At 31.7% G+C, this 17981-nt stretch overlaps 1 long non-coding RNA gene across 1 annotated transcript; it reads right to left on the bottom strand.

Annotated features, from left to right (window-relative positions):
• Nucleotides 1-142: 142 nt before the first annotated feature.
• Nucleotides 143-17653, bottom strand: LOC139527221 (uncharacterized). The gene is made up of 4 exons (XR_011665301.1): nucleotides 16901-17653; nucleotides 5725-5881; nucleotides 4838-4915; nucleotides 143-3514 (listed from the first exon to the last, which is right to left on the bottom strand). It is a non-coding gene; the product is annotated as an uncharacterized lncRNA (long non-coding RNA).
• Nucleotides 17654-17981: the final 328 nt, after the last annotated feature.

The raw sequence follows: 17981 nt of genomic DNA, 5'->3' as shown, positions 1-17981 counted from the left end.
TACACAACAATTTCTAGCATTTTCTTATTGTCATCCTGTCTTGGGCATAGATGTATTCACTTCTAATTGGGTCAGAATAATAAAAAAAAAACAATTTTGAGTTATCTCCCTTTGTATATACTTCAATAAAAGAAACAAAGTATCTAACAAATTAATTTTATTCAGATACTGACAAATTAGAGTTGTTTTGGTGATAAATTAAAATAAAATGTCAAAAAGTTTGTTATACAATTTTAAAAACATTTAAAACAAATAAAAAAACACTTTTGTTTAAAAAAAGTCAAGTTCTACATCAAAGAACCTCATCAATTTCAAACTAATTAATAAAATAATGGTTATTGACAAATTAACATGCTTACTTATGATGGTATGATACTAAACCCCTAACGGGAAGGATTGTGCCTGATGTTCATATGATGAAATCATAATCTTTCAGTCAGTTTAATTGAAGTCTGGAGCTGGCATGTCAGTTAACTGCTAGTAGTCTGTTGTTATTTATGTATTTTTGTCATTTTGTTTATTTTCTTTGTTTACATCTTCTGACATCAGACTCGGATTTCTCTTGAACTGAATTTTAATGTGCGTATTGTTATGCGTTTACTTTACTACATTGGTTAGAGGTATAGGGGGAGGGTTGAGATCTCACAAACATGTTTAACCCCGCCGCATTTTTGCGCCTGTCCCAAGTCAGGAGCCTCTGGCCTTTGTTAGTCTTGTATTATTTTAATTTTAGTTTCTTGTGTACAATTTGGAAATTAGTATGGCGTTCATTATCACTGGACTAGTATATATTTGTTTAGGGGCCAGCTGAAGGACGCCTCCGGGTGCGGGAATTTCTCGCTACATTGAAGACCTGTTGGTGACCCTCTGCTGTTGTTTTTTATTTGGTCGGGTTGTTGTCTCTTTGACACATTCCCCATTTCCATTCTCAATTTTACTTGTATAGATTATTTAAGAATCATAACAATTGGGTTATAACAAATAGCAAACATAGGCACCTCTAAATTTCAAGTTTGGCATCATAAAAATATTAATGAATAATCTCCCCTGCTAGCATTATTTGTCAATTTTAAAAACTTCAAAAAGCAAAAAACAAAAAACATAACATTATTTACATGATTAACATAATTCGTAAATTCACAAGAGTGCACACACTGAAATGTCTCGCCTTCTTTACTTATCATTGATATTATGTTGATAGTCCTAAGTATAAAGCTTTATTAAAAACTGTCACATAAACTTAACATTAACCAAGATAACTAAACAAAGAGCAATGAACCATGAAAATGAGGTCAAGGTCAGATGAACAATGCAAGGCAGACATGTACAGCTAACAATGCTTCCATACAACAAATATAGTTGACCTATTACTTATAGTTTTAAAAAAATAGACCAAAACACAAGAACTTAACACTGAGCAATGAACCTTGAAAATGAGGTTGAGGTCAAATAAAACCTGCGCGACTGACATATAGATCATAAAATATTTCCATACACCAAATATAGTTGACCTATGGCATATAGTATTAGATAAAAAGACCAAAACTCAAAAACTTAACTTTGACCACTCAACCATGAAAATGAGGTAAAGGTCAGATGACATCTGCTCGCTAGACATGTACACCTTACAATCATTCCATACAACAAATATAGTAGATCTATTGCATAAAGTGAGAAAAACAGACCAAAACACAAAAACTTAACTATAACCACTGAACCATGAAAATGAGGTCAAGGTCAGATGACACCTGCCAGTTGGACATGTACACCTTACAGTCCTTCCATACACCAAATATACTAGCCCTATTGCTTATAGTATCTGAGATATGGACTTGACCACCAAAACTTAACCTTGTTCACTGATCCATGAAATGAGGTCAGGTCAAGTGAAAACCGTCTGACGGACATGAGGACCTTACAAGGTACGCACATACCAAATATAATTATTCTATTACTTATAATAAGAGAGAATTCAACATTACAAAAACTCTGATTTTTTTTTTCAAGTGGTCACTGAACCATGAAAATGAGGTCAAGGACATTTGACATGTGACTGACGGAAACTTCGTAACATGAGGCATCTATATACAAAGTATGAAGCATCCAGGTCTTCCACCTTCTAAAATATTAAGCTTTTAAAAAGTTAGCTAACGCCGCCGACCGATCACTATCCCTATGTCGAGCTTTCTGCAACAAAAGTTGCAGGCTCGACAAAAAAAACATCCTGCTGCTCGAACATTGATTAAAATTTCATTCCAAATGCTGTATGCAAGAATAAAAATAATAAGGTGTAATGAAATACTTCAAATATGTACAATTGAATAAAATAGCACACAAATAAACTTTTATCAACAAAATTATGTAATGTCAAGCAAAAAATTATCAATATTGAATATGTACTTGGACAATTGAAGAAAATAATAAGTTTATATGCTTATAAATATATTTGGTGTATTGACTGTCTCCTGATTAGTTAAATTTTTTTAGTTTTATTTTCAATTTTTTTTGTTTACAAATTTTATGAAGTCAACATGTGCATGATGTGTGTACTTTGTTATTATTTATATAAATAAAATAAAAAAATTCTTTGAGCCTTATTTTTGATAGAAATTTATTTATAATGAATGGCAATAACTTATTTTGATTTTATTGAACCATAAAATTAATTTTCAACTATTTACATTTTACATAATCCTCTTCGCAGATTATCTAATGTGAAGATTCAAAAAGTTATCTCCCTTTGACCAAGCGATTATAAATAATGTGAAATCTTACAGGAAAAATCTTGACAGCAAATACAAATACTGAAATGAGCCACACTCAAATTATTATTCAGCATTTAATTAATTAGAAAAGGCAACAGAAAGTTTAAGTAAAAAGAAATATGTAGCTTAGCCAAACACATTAACATAATCTGATGTCACTGATATGCTGCACTTGTAAATAATTTTAATAAAAAATGCAAATGTTGAAATAAAAGAGCAGTAATTCATTTTTTTACTCTAAAAAATAATCAAATTCAAAAAACCAAACCACTTCATTTTAAGGGTTCCCCCTTTAAACTGAAAACTGTCAACTATAATTCAAAAGTAAACATGAAGGTATTTTTGTACTTGCCAATTCCAAAAGTGTACCTTTGAATTGGTCCTTATTAAAATTTAAAGAAATTTTTATTGATATCTCTCAATTTTGTGTCATATGCCCTTAAGTAAAAATCCATGCAAGTTCTGTACATTTCTTGTGACAAGGCCTCTCTGATTTACTTGGACCTCAGCTCTTTGCCTTGTGCATTCAGCTGTCTCTGGTATTTACAGTCTAGTAAATGACTTTAGTTTATCCATGTAAGATTTAAAATCTTGTGACAGTCTAATCCCAGTTGTGATCAGGCGAGTTTATCTACAGAATCACTGTCCCAACTTGACATTAAATCAATTTGCATGGCCTTACTAAGTTTGTCCTTTTCTGACACTGGCAGTTTCTTGGTTTAAAGGGCCTTAGCTCTATTTTGTAGCTTCTGTAATAAAGTAATAAAAAAAAATGTTTAATTTTATTAAATTGACAAGTGATATAAATGTGACAAAAGCAATAATTGTCTGCATGCAATTATTCTATCTTAATGCAGTTGTAATCAAAATCATATATTTAAAAGATATTCTAATGAGTGACCCAAAAATATCTCGTGGAATAACTCTATAAAAAGAATAGCTAGAAGTTGTGATAAATTTTCTATTTTCAGTGGACCATGAAATTGGGGTCAAACCATTAATTTATCCTTAGAAAGATCATAACATAAGGCACATGTATATTTATTTTTAAGTTGATTGGTCGTTAACATCATTAACAACTATCCTGACCAAAAAATTTTACCAAAACTTGAACCTAAAGCAGAACAGATGAAAGAATAAACAAACAAAAGCATGGATCATTAAACATAAACCCCTTCTACTATTGTAGGCTGGCATAACAATTTATTACAACTATTACACATTGTGATTTATTTATCAACATCAAAAAAATTTTTGATTTGTATCAGTTTAGTTTTTCAATTATATTTTAAAACTAACTCTTTCTATCATTGTTTGGTCTTATTCACGGTGTAGAATATATACAACTTTTATAATTTGATGTGTGATCCCCTCAGGGGTTCAGGCTTATATTTTTGCAAGTGTTTGATGTGTCTATGGGCACTATGGAGGTCTAAAATTAGGTAGCACCCCATTTTTTCCCTAGGGAGATTGATATTGGAATAGCTCATTATTGAGTTTGTTGTCTTTATCAATTTCAATATAAAACACAATATCAGGTACAGCAATTTTTTTTTCTTTTGACATATAAGAAGTATTTGTAAATAGTATTAAAATACAATCAGCTGTATACAATATAACCAAAACAAAAATCTGAGACTGGATTACTGCCCTTTTATCTATTTATTATTTGATCTATAAAATAATATTTAATCAATAGAAATGTGAAAATTTCAAACAAGATTTAAGTCAGTTATTGTTTGATTTGGCTAATTCTAATAAATACACAATTATTTTGATTTTTGTTGTTGTTGTTTTTTTTCCTGCAATTATTTTGTAACACTCTAATAAAAATGAGTATGAATTCAATCCTCCATGACTCTATTCATGCTATTTGTTAGATGTCTCTACTCTCATTGACAACAACACTTCATCTCCTTATAAATTAATTTTTGCAGGCCTCAACTAACAGTATTTTCCATAAAATATATAAAACAATAAAAAGCTAGTACAATCATGACAATGAGTACTATTAATTTATCCCAAGACTTGGTCTGGTCATGTCAAATTAATGTAATCACCAAATAGCTTACTTCAAAATAGAACCAGCTGCTGTTTTACATGTCCAGACTAGATTGTTTATGCCTATAAGCATCACAAACAGCTGCTTACTGCAAAATAAAACATAAAAAGTTCCTAAAATAAATGTGTATTGCCAGGAGATAATTAGTTGAATTTAAACATTCATATTATATTTGTTAAACTTGGTCTAAGGAAAGGGTGTACAGGATTTCCAATACTCAATATATATATATATGTCTAGCGGGACGGCTGCAGTGCAGGCGATTTGGTGTCACGATATCACAGTAGAATGGGTTCGAATACCCGCGAGGGAAGAACCAAAAATTTGTGAAAGCAAATTTACATGTACAGATCTAACATTGTTAGGTTGATGTTTAGACGAGTTGTATATATATATATATACATGTATATAGCCCAGGTGGTGTGTGGTCTAGGGGGACGGCTGCAGTGCAGGCGATTTGGTGTCACGATATCACAGTAGCATGGGTTCGAATCCCGGCGAGGGAAGAACCAAAAATTTGCGAAAGCAAATTTACAGATCTAACATTGTTGGGTTGATGTTTAGACTAGTTGTATATATATATATTTTACAATGTTTGGCTATTTGAAACATTATGATCACATGCATATATGTATATATTCTGACAGACATTTCAACATACATGTATAAATATACATTTAAGGTATATTTATAGATTTTAACAAGGCTAAGTAAGTATATAAGCTGATAATACTAAAAAGGCATACATGTAACTCTATCTTTTATCAAAGACAATGGCACGTCTCTATTTGAATTACATGACTTACAATGTACATTTATATCTTTTGAAAGATTTTTAAAATCATAAATTCAGAAAATGTAGACAAAATATATATATACAATATATACAATATATACCTTTATATGTGAAGGAACATGGATGGCTGTTGTATTCCCTTATCTTTGAGCATCTGTTTCTGCTTGAAATCGATTCTCTGTAACAATTGGTGCGATTCTTCAATTTTTTCACTGTCATCAAGATTTCTGTTTGGGAATCCATCATCTTCTTTATTAGCTAAGTGAAATAAAAACTTTTTGAGAAAATGTAAATATTCAACATGATGTTCATACAAAATGATATTAAGTTTAAATTCTTTTATATAAATGCCTTTTAAACTTGAGTCGCTGAACTGTAGTAACATGTATATGTTACAGTAAATAGGTGAAATTAGGAATTACATGTAATTACTAAACACTTCAGTAAATACCTGTAATTACTAGCCAATTTAGTAATTACATGTATTTACTAATAGTTTCAGTGATTACTGGTAATCACTGATTTTTTTTGTCATTTTTACAGCTATTTACTAACTTCAGTCCTAAGACTAAGGTACAATTTTCCTCTCAAACTGAGAAGTTTGTTATCAGCAGCATTATTCATAGTTATATGTATTTTAAATTGTTGTGACAGGTTTATTACTTTTAGGGTTACACATGTACAGTATATAGAAACAAAGATAATGTTACAGTAGTCTAAGTGCAATTTTTTTGTATACGTATATTTATGTTTTAATATGAAATAAAAAAGCAACACATGAACAAAGAAAATGTATCGATAAAGGAAGAAAAAGAAGAAAATAGATTGGTAAGTTCATTATACATATATATTTAAATTTCAAATTAAGAAATTTATATCAATTAAATATAAATATAATGCATGCATATAACCAAGATCAATTAATCTAGCTGCAAGTTGAAAAAAGACTTTAGATTAATATCTAGCAATGAAAATTAAAAATAAATTCTACAAATTGCTGTTTAAGGGACTGGTGAGTTGTAACCTATAGAGGCCTGAGAGGGGCTTTGAAAAGTTTTAGGGGGGATTCTTACTATGCTCAGCTCAAATAAAAATGAAAAAATACTTAATTTTAACATTTTTAACATCCAACCTCCCTTTGAAGCTCTGTATGTTCTACTGATACAATGTTCAACTTAAAGTGTTATATGTAGATACTTATGTTATTTTGTAAAATATATACATAGATATTTGGAAAAAGAAGAAAAAAAGGGGGGCTTTAAATGTTTAGTCTTTAAAAAAAAAAAAAGGTAAGATTTTTATCCATTATTGCAGTAGAGGGGGCTTGGAAAAAAAGTGACATTTTATTTGTCATCCAATACCGTAAACATATCAAAGAAGCCATGCAATTACTGGACCCTTACCATTTTGATTTTTTAATAAGCATTGACATCACAATTTTTTCTTTAGAATATGAGTGAGGAAACATTTCAAGACCACGAAAATGGGTGAAGATGAAGAGAAAGAAGTTAATTATAGATATTGAAACATGAATGTCCCATCATTAAAATCAATCTTTGTACAGGAGAACAATCAGTGGTGTGATTTAACTTTATTTGTGAATTTATTGAAAAAAAACAGTAAAGAACATGATAAATTGAAGGACTTCAAAAATATAAAGAGAGATCTAAAAAGTGACTCCAAAATTGTAGATGATAAAACATTTGTGAGTCTAACAGGAATAATTCGGTACTGTTACAACCATGAAAACTCACTTCATATTTCTAAGCAAATTGTGCATGAAGTCAACATAATACTGTCTAAATCTAAAGGAAAAGAACCAATCAAATTATTTGAAAACTCCTCATGTCTTGACTTATATCAAGAAATTGCCAAGAAGAGTTTTAAAAATGTTGCCATAGAAGACATATTCTTTAACAACATAGAACTTCCAGAAGACAAAATTGTGTACTTATATCCTGAATATAAGCCACTATTTTTGGAGAAAGAATGGAAAAGAATATGTCTTTTTGAATATCACTTTCACTTGTACAACAACGTAAATCTTGAATATGAAGAACTCACACAGCAGAAATGGAAGATTTGGAAAAAACTATTACATTTCACCGTAAGTGTAGATGATGTAGCTAGGCAGTCAAAGCAAACAATACAGATGAAAACTGAAAGGAAGGAACTCGCCTCAGACTATGAAACTATAAGATTTTGGATTGACAATAAATTTCATTTGGCGAACAAAATTGAGCAAGACATTTGTCAACAGGGAATAGACCTGAACATAGAACATATTTTTGAAAATATTGCGTGTTTTGACTGTACGCGGAAATGTTCACACGGCGAAGGCATCCATGTAATTGTTGAATTACCAGATATGATTGAGGATTTCAACCTCCACGACATTTCACTATTAATGAAAAGCACGATTAAAAACAAACATAGTATTCAATGCTGGTCTGTCATATTTTGTCGACCAACTTCACTGACCAGATACAAAAATTCTAAGGGCAGTTTTAATCGTTTTATACTAAGAGATGATTACATTAATTCACGAATTCATCACCATATAGTGTTTACTCATATTCACCAACAAGAAGACAATGAGATTGAGAGAATTGTAGAAAGCTGTCCTTCCTGTGAAACAAACACAGATATTGAACCACTAGATTGGAAGTGTTTTAACAACCTTAAAGAATGGCAACTTGGTGTTCCACTGCACATGCAGATATTATTTGAAACTTTTATCAATAGCAATTCCATAAAAAAGTCCAAAGATCTTAAAGCTCTTGTTGAACAGAAAATATCATGCATGTATTCATTATACGATACACTTTTGAATGTCTTCAATAGAACCTATATAGGTGTGTTGCAAATCCGAAACACCGAGGAACTTCTGCTGAATTATAGAAATATACAGACAGTGTTTGATATAACATCTGATACAGGTACTACCTTAAGTTTAAAAGAAGCAGAAAGACAATTGAAAGAGAAAGCTGATCCTGATCTTTGCTACTACAATACATACTTGAAAAGGCATTCTTTTCCATATGTAACAATTGATGAACAGTCAAAGTCTAGGCTTTGTTTACGTAAATGTGTTCTTGTGTTGATGCTTGACAATTTAGTAAGACTGAGATTTCATAGCGATCCAGATCCAGGTGAAAATAGGTCTCAACAGATTTGTACATTGCCTGTTACTATCAAAGGACTTCCACATGACTCTAACGTAACACGTGAGTGGCATGATGACATGTGCGACTTAGTTGACAATTGTAATTGCCGCAAAAGATGCAATATCAATAAAACAGATGGGTTGAATAGCTTGACAGTTTTGACAGAAGAAGAGAGTTTAGATATAAAGAAGTTTTGTCAGCTTATCCAGTGGTCAATAGTTGAGTGTTGGGAGACCATAAAAATAGGTTAGTACTGATTTTTTTGAGTAAATTATTTACAATCCAGAATGAGACGACAGGGGTTAAAAAATCCACTAGCCCGACGCCCGGGACTACAACATTTAGACCTCGGGCAACCAAAACTTGTAACCCAATATGCCCGACGGACTAGTGACAAAAAATTCTTGGCGTTTCTAAAATAGAAAGGGGGAAATCCCCTTATCACTTTTCTATCTTAGCCAATCAGATTCGACTACGTCATCCGGATTTCCTAGAATTTGAACTCATCATAGATACCAGGACTAAAATTTGGATTATATCGATTAATTGAATATACAATGTATCTGCTAATGGGATATTTGCTGACATAATTTCGGTATCCAATATGCAAAAATCTACTGTACAATGGATAAAAATTGATAAGTTTATAGAATTCGTTGTTATTGCAGAAAACTCTGAAGTTGTAAGGCATACTAGGGATAGCAGGTCATTTTGTTGGACTAGTAGTTCTTCCAACAGGGCTAGTAAGGTCCTGCTATCAATTAGCCCTGGGCTAGTGAGCAATAACAAAATTTCTTAACCCCTGGACGAACACTGACTAATGTGCTTTAGGTGTTAAATTATGATGCACAAAATGTAAGTTCTTCATTTTGGCTACTTAAAAGATAAAATATACTATAAGTTTTACAATAAAAAAAAATACAATTAATGTTTGTCATAAACACTTATAATTAACATTATTTATCGCATTCCTATATTGTATGTTTCAGAACCATATATCAAGACTCTACTCGCCAAAGTACAACCCTCTATTGAGACGGAGAGGGAAGAACATTCTGAAGGGAATGAGGACACAATAGACTATGATTTTTTGGATGTTTCTATGGCATCACTCCAGATTAATGAAAGTCAGATTCTGGAAACTTCTCTTCAATCATTAGGAGCAGCTTTTAGTGAGCTGGATGTCTCTATTGAAAGTGTGGAGGATGATTTGTTTGAAATAGAGCTACAGAGTTTCGAGGAGGTCAGTCTTAAAACATTGTTTCAAATAAAACAAAAAATAGTCAAGAAATGTTAAGAATAAAATCATCAACATAAAACCTTGAAAACAAGTTAATTGTTTAGTCTCTAGAAAATCATAGTCGGATACATTTATACACAAGAGTAAAGTCACAAAAATACCAAACTCTTAGGAATATTCATAACGGAGATCACTAATAAAATGGCAAAATCAAAATCTCAAACACATCAAACAAATGGTAAACAACCGTCAGAACACAATTCATTAATAGAACAAAACTATCCAAAATAATTTTCAAAAATATAAATATTCATTGCTGTTCTATGCATTATATTTTTAAAAAAATACGAGAAATCGATTCAAATGAGATAATGTCCAAAATTAAAACCAGGGAAACATATTTTTTAAATGACCTTGACATATAAAATCGACAAAATATGATGCAAATTCATTTTTTTTACAGGAAACTCCTGATAATAGTACAGAAATTGAAGACAGAACAGGCATCGAAGAAGATATAACAGATTTGACAAGGGCACTTTTAAATGCTGAGCTGCCATTTGATCCAGAATCTTTCATTCTTGAAGCTGATAAAAGAGATATTGAAGACCTTCATTCTGTTTTTCATGATGAAAGTGACACCAATGACAGAGACAATTCTGAAAACAATAGTGAACAAATATATCCAACTTTAATTGAAGCTCTAAACTTTAAGGCATATGATGCACCTTCCCTTCTTTGTAGGCATCCACCACCGTATACTGGAAGAGACGATGATGAATCAAAACTTAGAGAGATTTTAGATGACATTTTGATTAAGTCAGATCAGCAACAAACATACAAAGATGGGCAAAATAGAATATTGTTTGCTCCAGATCATAAAATCGGGAAAAATTTGATATCATTGATGAAGAAATGCTCAAAGTACCAAATATTTCTTCCTGAGTTTCCTATCTTACATTTGCGGAAATCAAGAATTTGTAACATTTTTTCTGGGTATAAGAATGCAGGGCTGGTTCATCTTTTAAAGTACATGCGTGATGACAATACAGATGAATGGTCAAAGCTTTTGTCTGAAAGATGTATTGATGATGCAACGACTGTTATTTGGAGATTAAGCCTCTCATTACATTTGAGTTTCTTTTTACAGTTCATTATGCAGTTGCCTTCACAGAAACTCAAAGAAATAATTAAGGACATGGATGATAAAAACTACAACAACTTGTTGTCATTTTGGGATAATCAGCTTGGTGATTTTATAGAGCATGGTACTAACAGGAATGCAACATTTACTCTTCACAAAGAAATGATGAACCATTGTGATGAAGTTTTAGCAATTGCATTTTCAGAACGTCTTGGTGGATGCAAGGGATATAGTTTGTTGTTAGCTGCTGTAAAGTCGTCATTGCCCTTTGCTTTTCTTAATGGGGCTTCATCTTATGCAGCTTATACTACACATCTCTTACACGAACACTATACTGCAGGAATGTATCATCAGAAATTGAAAATGGCACTGTACTCTACGCCACACAGGACTGGTACTGTAAATTTCGGCTTGGACTCTCAAAGAGAAATGGACCATAGGGATGTTGTAAAAGGATTTCGCTCTGGAAGTTCCATCAAGTCCATCATACCACGAATGTCAATCATTGATGAATTAGGCCAAGCACACCTTGAACGAAATCATATTGAAAGTAAATTGAGGCAAAAACTGCCCTTTTCAGTTATTAAGAATACAGACCTAAAGCATGTTATACCAACAGCAGAACTTATATTGAGGAGAAATGGGTTAGAAACTGATGTGAACATTATACCTTACAATGTGTATGCCAAAAAAAATACTATGCTGTCTTCTGCTCTCTTGGACACTACAACATCAGACATTGGAAGGTATTTGATACAAAAGTTTGTAGCTTCAGAATCTTTATTTGGATGTACAAAGGACGACTTACCAAAAGTAGAAGAAATACTAGGTCCAAAACCATTAGTTGACAGAGTAAAGAAATCTAAAGGCACAGTCATTTGTCGTACAAAGTTTAAACAAGCATTGCTTGACAAGACTGAGAAAGATATAGCCGAGGAAAAGAGGGTTAAGAAAGTTACAAAACTAACCAAAAATCTAGATCATCTATCATCAACAATGAATGCTTGTCAAGCTATAGTGAAGCCAGACTGCACAAAGCCCAAAGTCCTAAAAGCTACTGGTATTCAACAAGCCCTTTTAGGCCTTTTGCTAAAGGTTGTAGATAATCCTGACTTCCAAGTAGACAACATTTCATTAGATACAGTGAAAGAAGCCGATTATGAAAAACTTTCTGCAGCTAAACTTGCATGGATTAGGCAGAAGAAAAGCCCGCCAACAGAAATAATGCAAAGTGTTAAAGTAGCAACCATAGAATTTGCAGGTGTAAAGTTCAAGTGTAAGGTTCCTTCAGGGACAGAGTATCTAAATTTTGTTGAAAAAGCTGTTCTAAGGCCAACACTTGGGATGCTTCCAAGATTAAAAAGGCTAGTTGTATGTGAAGAAAAATATTCTTACACCCCCGATGACCTGAAAGCAGCTACAAGAGAACAGAGGCAAAAAGCAAGAAATTCATCTATTGCACATTTAAAACTAAGTACTGAATTGATTAATGAGCACAAATTTCAAAAGGAAGCTATTACAAGTACACTAGAAGGAAAGATCCAGATAAGCACATACTTGGCAAAACATGCAGATAAACTTAAGATTAATAACAACATAACCCTGGACTTTGACAGTGAATATATTCTCCAAGGCTGTCAATGTGAGGATGAAAGCGAAAGTTGCCATTGTAAAAGATATGCTGTTCCTCTGAGATGCAAATATTCAGAGGAAAATGGTTTTGAATCTTCAGAAATGTTAACAACTATCCATCAAACTAAAGGTGAAGCAGAAATGGCACAGGTAGACTGGATTTTTGAAATTGAACATGAACTTGGCAGTGGGGAGGCTGTAATGAGTATTGTTACATCTGGTGACATTGATGCTGTTGTTATACATCTTTTTGCACTATCAAGACTTTGGCCAAGAAAAGATGACAGCACTTTTAAAATACCAGTGTATGTCTTTTTACAAAAACCTGGAAAAATATATGATTTGTATTGCATCACTCGAATATTGGAGGTGCTTGAAAAACAGCTGCAGGACAAACATATTGGAATCAAAATTGCATTGGCACTTTGCTTAGGAGGCAATGATTTTATTCCAAAATTTCATGGAATGTCACATAAAAAGATACTTGAAATTTTCTTGAAAACACCTCGACTACGATGCAGTTTGTTTAATATACAATTTGAAGCTGTTCATTCAGTAACAATTGACAGTAGTTTATATAAAGATCTGGTCAAACAACTGTACTGTCCAAATAAAGTAGATTCTTCCAAATTGTCATTAGAAGAAGTAAGGAGATTAACCATCAAGCCTAGACAAAAAAGACAGAACGATCCTCTTGCAAAAAATACTAGAGGTCTACAACTTTGGATGCCACCTTCATCTGTATTAGACAGACTGGTTCTCCTAATAGGATGTCAGGTTGATTATCTACTGACAGTAGGGAAATCAAATGCTGTTCTACCAAATTTCTTAGAAAGAGGGTGTCTGAGAAAAACCGAATCTGGAGATATAGAATATGATTTGGGACCTGATTCATTTATTGGTGACATAAATGACCTAATATGCTTGAATTCGCCATCAACCGGAAGGGAACAAACAAGAAAAAGGAAACAGAAGGAAACACCACAAAAAGGATGCAGAAGAAAAATACCTTTGGCATCAACACCAAACAAGACACATAAATGATAAACAATATCAATCAAAACAACTCTTATTTACATGTTACTTGTTCTTATCTATTTGGTTTTACAGTATTGAATTGTATTGTCATTAAGTCTTATTTAAGTTCAAACTGGTCATATAAAATGAATGTATTAAGTCAAACAGTAATTACTGGACATGTTTATCATTGACTTATCTTTGCAATTAGAATGTGGTTTTTTTCTTTAGATGTTGAATTTTATATCAAATATTATTACTTTATGTGTGTAGATTTAAGGGGGATTTCAACTTTACATTAACACATATAAAACTGAATAAGATTAAGAATTTCATTACTCCAATCAAGAAACCACGAAAACAAATGTATGTTAAAAATATTTATTAAAAACATTTTTCAGTGTTGTAAAATAATCATTATTTAATTCATAAAGAAAAATGTATACTTTATAAAAAAAAATATAAATATCCTTTTAATAAAATAAAATCGTTACTAAAACTTATTGTCTTATTTTATACAATAAGATTTCAGATGTGTAATCAGATATATAATTACTTATCTACACACTTAAGTACTTCACAGTAAAACATTAAAAACAGAGGAATTTGGATTTTGAAACCAAGCGTGTGTTGATATCATAAATATGTCAACTTTTGTTTAAAATCACATTAGTATCATTTACAGCTGCTGATAACATACTTCTCAGTTTGAGAGGAAAATTGTACCTTAGTCTTAGGACTGACTTGATGTTTTTGTTTTAAAATTAAAAACATAATTCAAGATACCAAATAAGAAAGTAAAGGGGTAGGGATTTTAACGGCGCTAACTTAAGGATGTAGGAATATAATGCACATCCAAAGTGCATACTCTTTAGTGTTTGTGAATTGAAACTGGAAAATGGTTGTTTTATAGGTTTTGAAACTCCGTAAATATATGTATGCAAGACAATGATATCTATCCAAAATCAAACTAAAATCTCCATCATGCACTGTGGTTCAAAACTTTAAAAAAAAACTTTCTCCAAATATCCTGGATTTCTACCAAACTTGGACAGAAGCTAAATGTTTATGATCATAAAATAATATCCAAAAGTAAAGTTTGAAAAAAAAATCCTTTTTTTTTCGTATATATTACATGTACTTATAAATGGACTAGTTTTGTCCCAGTTAACATTACATACACTCTGTAGTTAAAGTTTTTAAAACATTAGATTTTATAAACCATCCTGGATTTTTACCCAATTTTGACTGAAGCTTCTTACAGCATGTACAGTACTAGTCAACAGATAGTATCGAGAGGAAAATTTTAATATTTTTTCCTCATTTTTGTTGAGCCTGCGATTAACAGCAAAAGTAACCGAGACTATTTGTTCTGCAAAAACCCTTACAATTTTAATAGCTTAATACATCGATAACCCATCTCCAGCTAGGGGTTGATTTGAAGGTCACATGAATACGTATTCAATGAGGTCCAAATATTCACTTGCAAGTGCACAACTCATCAACCTTGTTTCTCAGCTAATTTAACAAAATAAAACCAGAATGGCTGCTAACAGTGAATTATAATTTTACAATATCATTTTTATAAATGATTTAACAACAAAAAAAAGATATTTTTTTTATATATCTCGAAGCTAATGCACATAACAGTTCATTCCAGTTCTTAACCTACATAACGTTATCTTATCTTTATAAGGTAATAAGTCTAAATATTCTTCAAATTCAAAGAGTTCTTTAAAAAGTTAAGACATAATGCTTTGGGAGAATTTTCCATTTCTGATTTCCATGTCTGCTGAAGTTGGTCAAAAATTATCTGTATTATAATGCTCAACTTAAACCATTTTGGATTAAAACTAAAGTTACTCTGATTTAACCAAATATTTGAAAGTCCATATTTATTCAAGATATTTTTTATACATATCAACCATTCAAAATTTTAAGAGTACTAACTGATCTTCTAGTTAGTATTACACAGCTAAAACAATGTTGTATTATGGTCAGGTGATCAAAAGTTATGGTTGTGTTAGCAGTCAGTAAATAGGTGTAAATATTCATTTTAAATTTAGTAATTACTGGTAATAACTGGGCCGTTTAAGGAATTACTTGTATTAACTAAGTGCATCGGGAATTACCTGTAATTCCTAAATTTTAGTAATTACATGTAATTCCTAATTTCACCTATTTACTGTAACATATATAAACAGCATGTAAAGGTTTGAAATGTTTCCAAAAAAATACTCAATAATCATAATATAAATGAAGGAAGTATGGTAACCTACATGTATGTATCATTTGTTTGGCTATAGTAATTGGATCAACATCAGTTGGTCTTTAGCGGATAGCATTTATTTTGGAAACATACCACATTGTTTACTTTAATCTAATTAATCTTCATATACAACATGTACAATGTACATATACATGTATCTTAGTTTTCTCGTTTGAATTGTTTTACATTGTCATATCGGGGCTTTTGTGGTATGGGCTATGCTCATTGTTGAAGGCTGTACAGTGACCTATAGTTGTTAATGTCTGTGTCATTTTGGTCTCTTGTGGACAGCTGTCTCATTGGCAATCATACCACATCTTCTTTTAATATATCATTAAGCATTTGAATCACAGGCACTTGTTTCTATCCATTTGAAGACCCACTATCAACGTATATTTTCGAGAAGGTACCCAAGTAATTGTTTCACCTCTCTGCTTAAAACCATTATTTCTGGTAAATATATACGTTAATAGTGGGTCTTCAAATGGATAGAAACAAGTGCCTGTGATTTGAATTTATACCAATATCAAGGGTACAACTGATATGTCACCTGGGTAAGTAAGGTACATGTACCTATAGAACAAGTCAATTATCCAATAATCTTAAAAACTATAGCACAGTTTGTTATTATTCCGTGACAATAAACAATAATTTGGTTTGCACGACACTTTGACCATGTCCCCTCCTTTTTAAATAAGGTTTTGGGAATAAAATATATTGGGCATGCATATCAGATTAATCATAAAAAGTAAATTGATTTGTAAGGTTATGTAATATATAATGATCTATATTAAAGTAATGCGGTTACCAAATCGAAAATCATGTTGAATTTGAAGTGTGTTCTTCTTTTGGGATTTGAAAATCCCGCAACATGACGACTTAAACATTGCTATAATAGAAAACACTCGAGACAACCGAAAGGTGCACGGTCGCACTAAATACCAATAATATGTTATTAAGCCAAATAAAATAATGTATCCTAATTGATAGATTGATATGATGCGTATATAATATAATTGTTTAAAAGATGTGAATAACAGAATAAATGACAGACACATGATCTCCAGAAATTAACTAGTAAAGATAATAAAGTATTTTCCTGGTCTACTTTTTGGTCTTAACTTACACTGTTATTATAACAACATTACAAAAAAAAACGCGGGACATGACCAGATAATAAATATAATTTTTCATACGTACAAATCAAGTTGATCGAGTTACCTGGACTCATAATATTCACATATTAGTATAACCCTTAATATATATTTCTCAAATTATTGCTTTAATAGTAAGCATAGGTACTTGGGTACAGGACATTTTTTTTACCCTACCCTTTTTTTCCAAAATCTGTTATATTTTCGTTTTCTCACTTTCGTATAATTTATTTTTTTCGCGTCTGTCTGTACGTGTCATTAGAACATAAATACACTACAAATTACTTGGTTTTGCTATTTACTATCAATTCCAAGTTTACTATCCACAGCGGTCACGGATATATTACTAAAGAGAGTGAATTTTAAAATAGAAAACGAAAAAATAACGGATATTGGAAAAAAGGGGGAGGGTAAAAAAAATGTTGACATCCCATTAGTCTGACAACCATTATTCGGACAGCCCAATACTCCGACAACATGTACTATTCTGACAGCCCATTATTACGACAACCCATTACTCCGACAGCCCATTATTCCGACAATATGCGTTTTTCTTAGTGTATGGATAAATTTTCTCTAAAAAAAAAAAAAAACCTCCGCTCTCTGATATTTGTGGTTGTCCGTTTTGATTCCAATTATTTTTTGCATGCGGACATTAATTTTGTCTCAGTATATTGGAGTTGATACACATGATTATAGCAACTGCTCAGTCCTTAACCTCGCCCCTCTTTCGTT

Source organism: Mytilus edulis, chromosome 6 (genome assembly GCF_963676685.1).
Source record: "Mytilus edulis chromosome 6, xbMytEdul2.2, whole genome shotgun sequence".
NCBI classification, from domain to species: domain Eukaryota; kingdom Metazoa; phylum Mollusca; class Bivalvia; order Mytilida; family Mytilidae; genus Mytilus; species Mytilus edulis.
The sequence above is the reverse complement of the archived record's forward strand: the minus strand, read 5'-3'. Positions and strand labels throughout refer to the sequence as shown.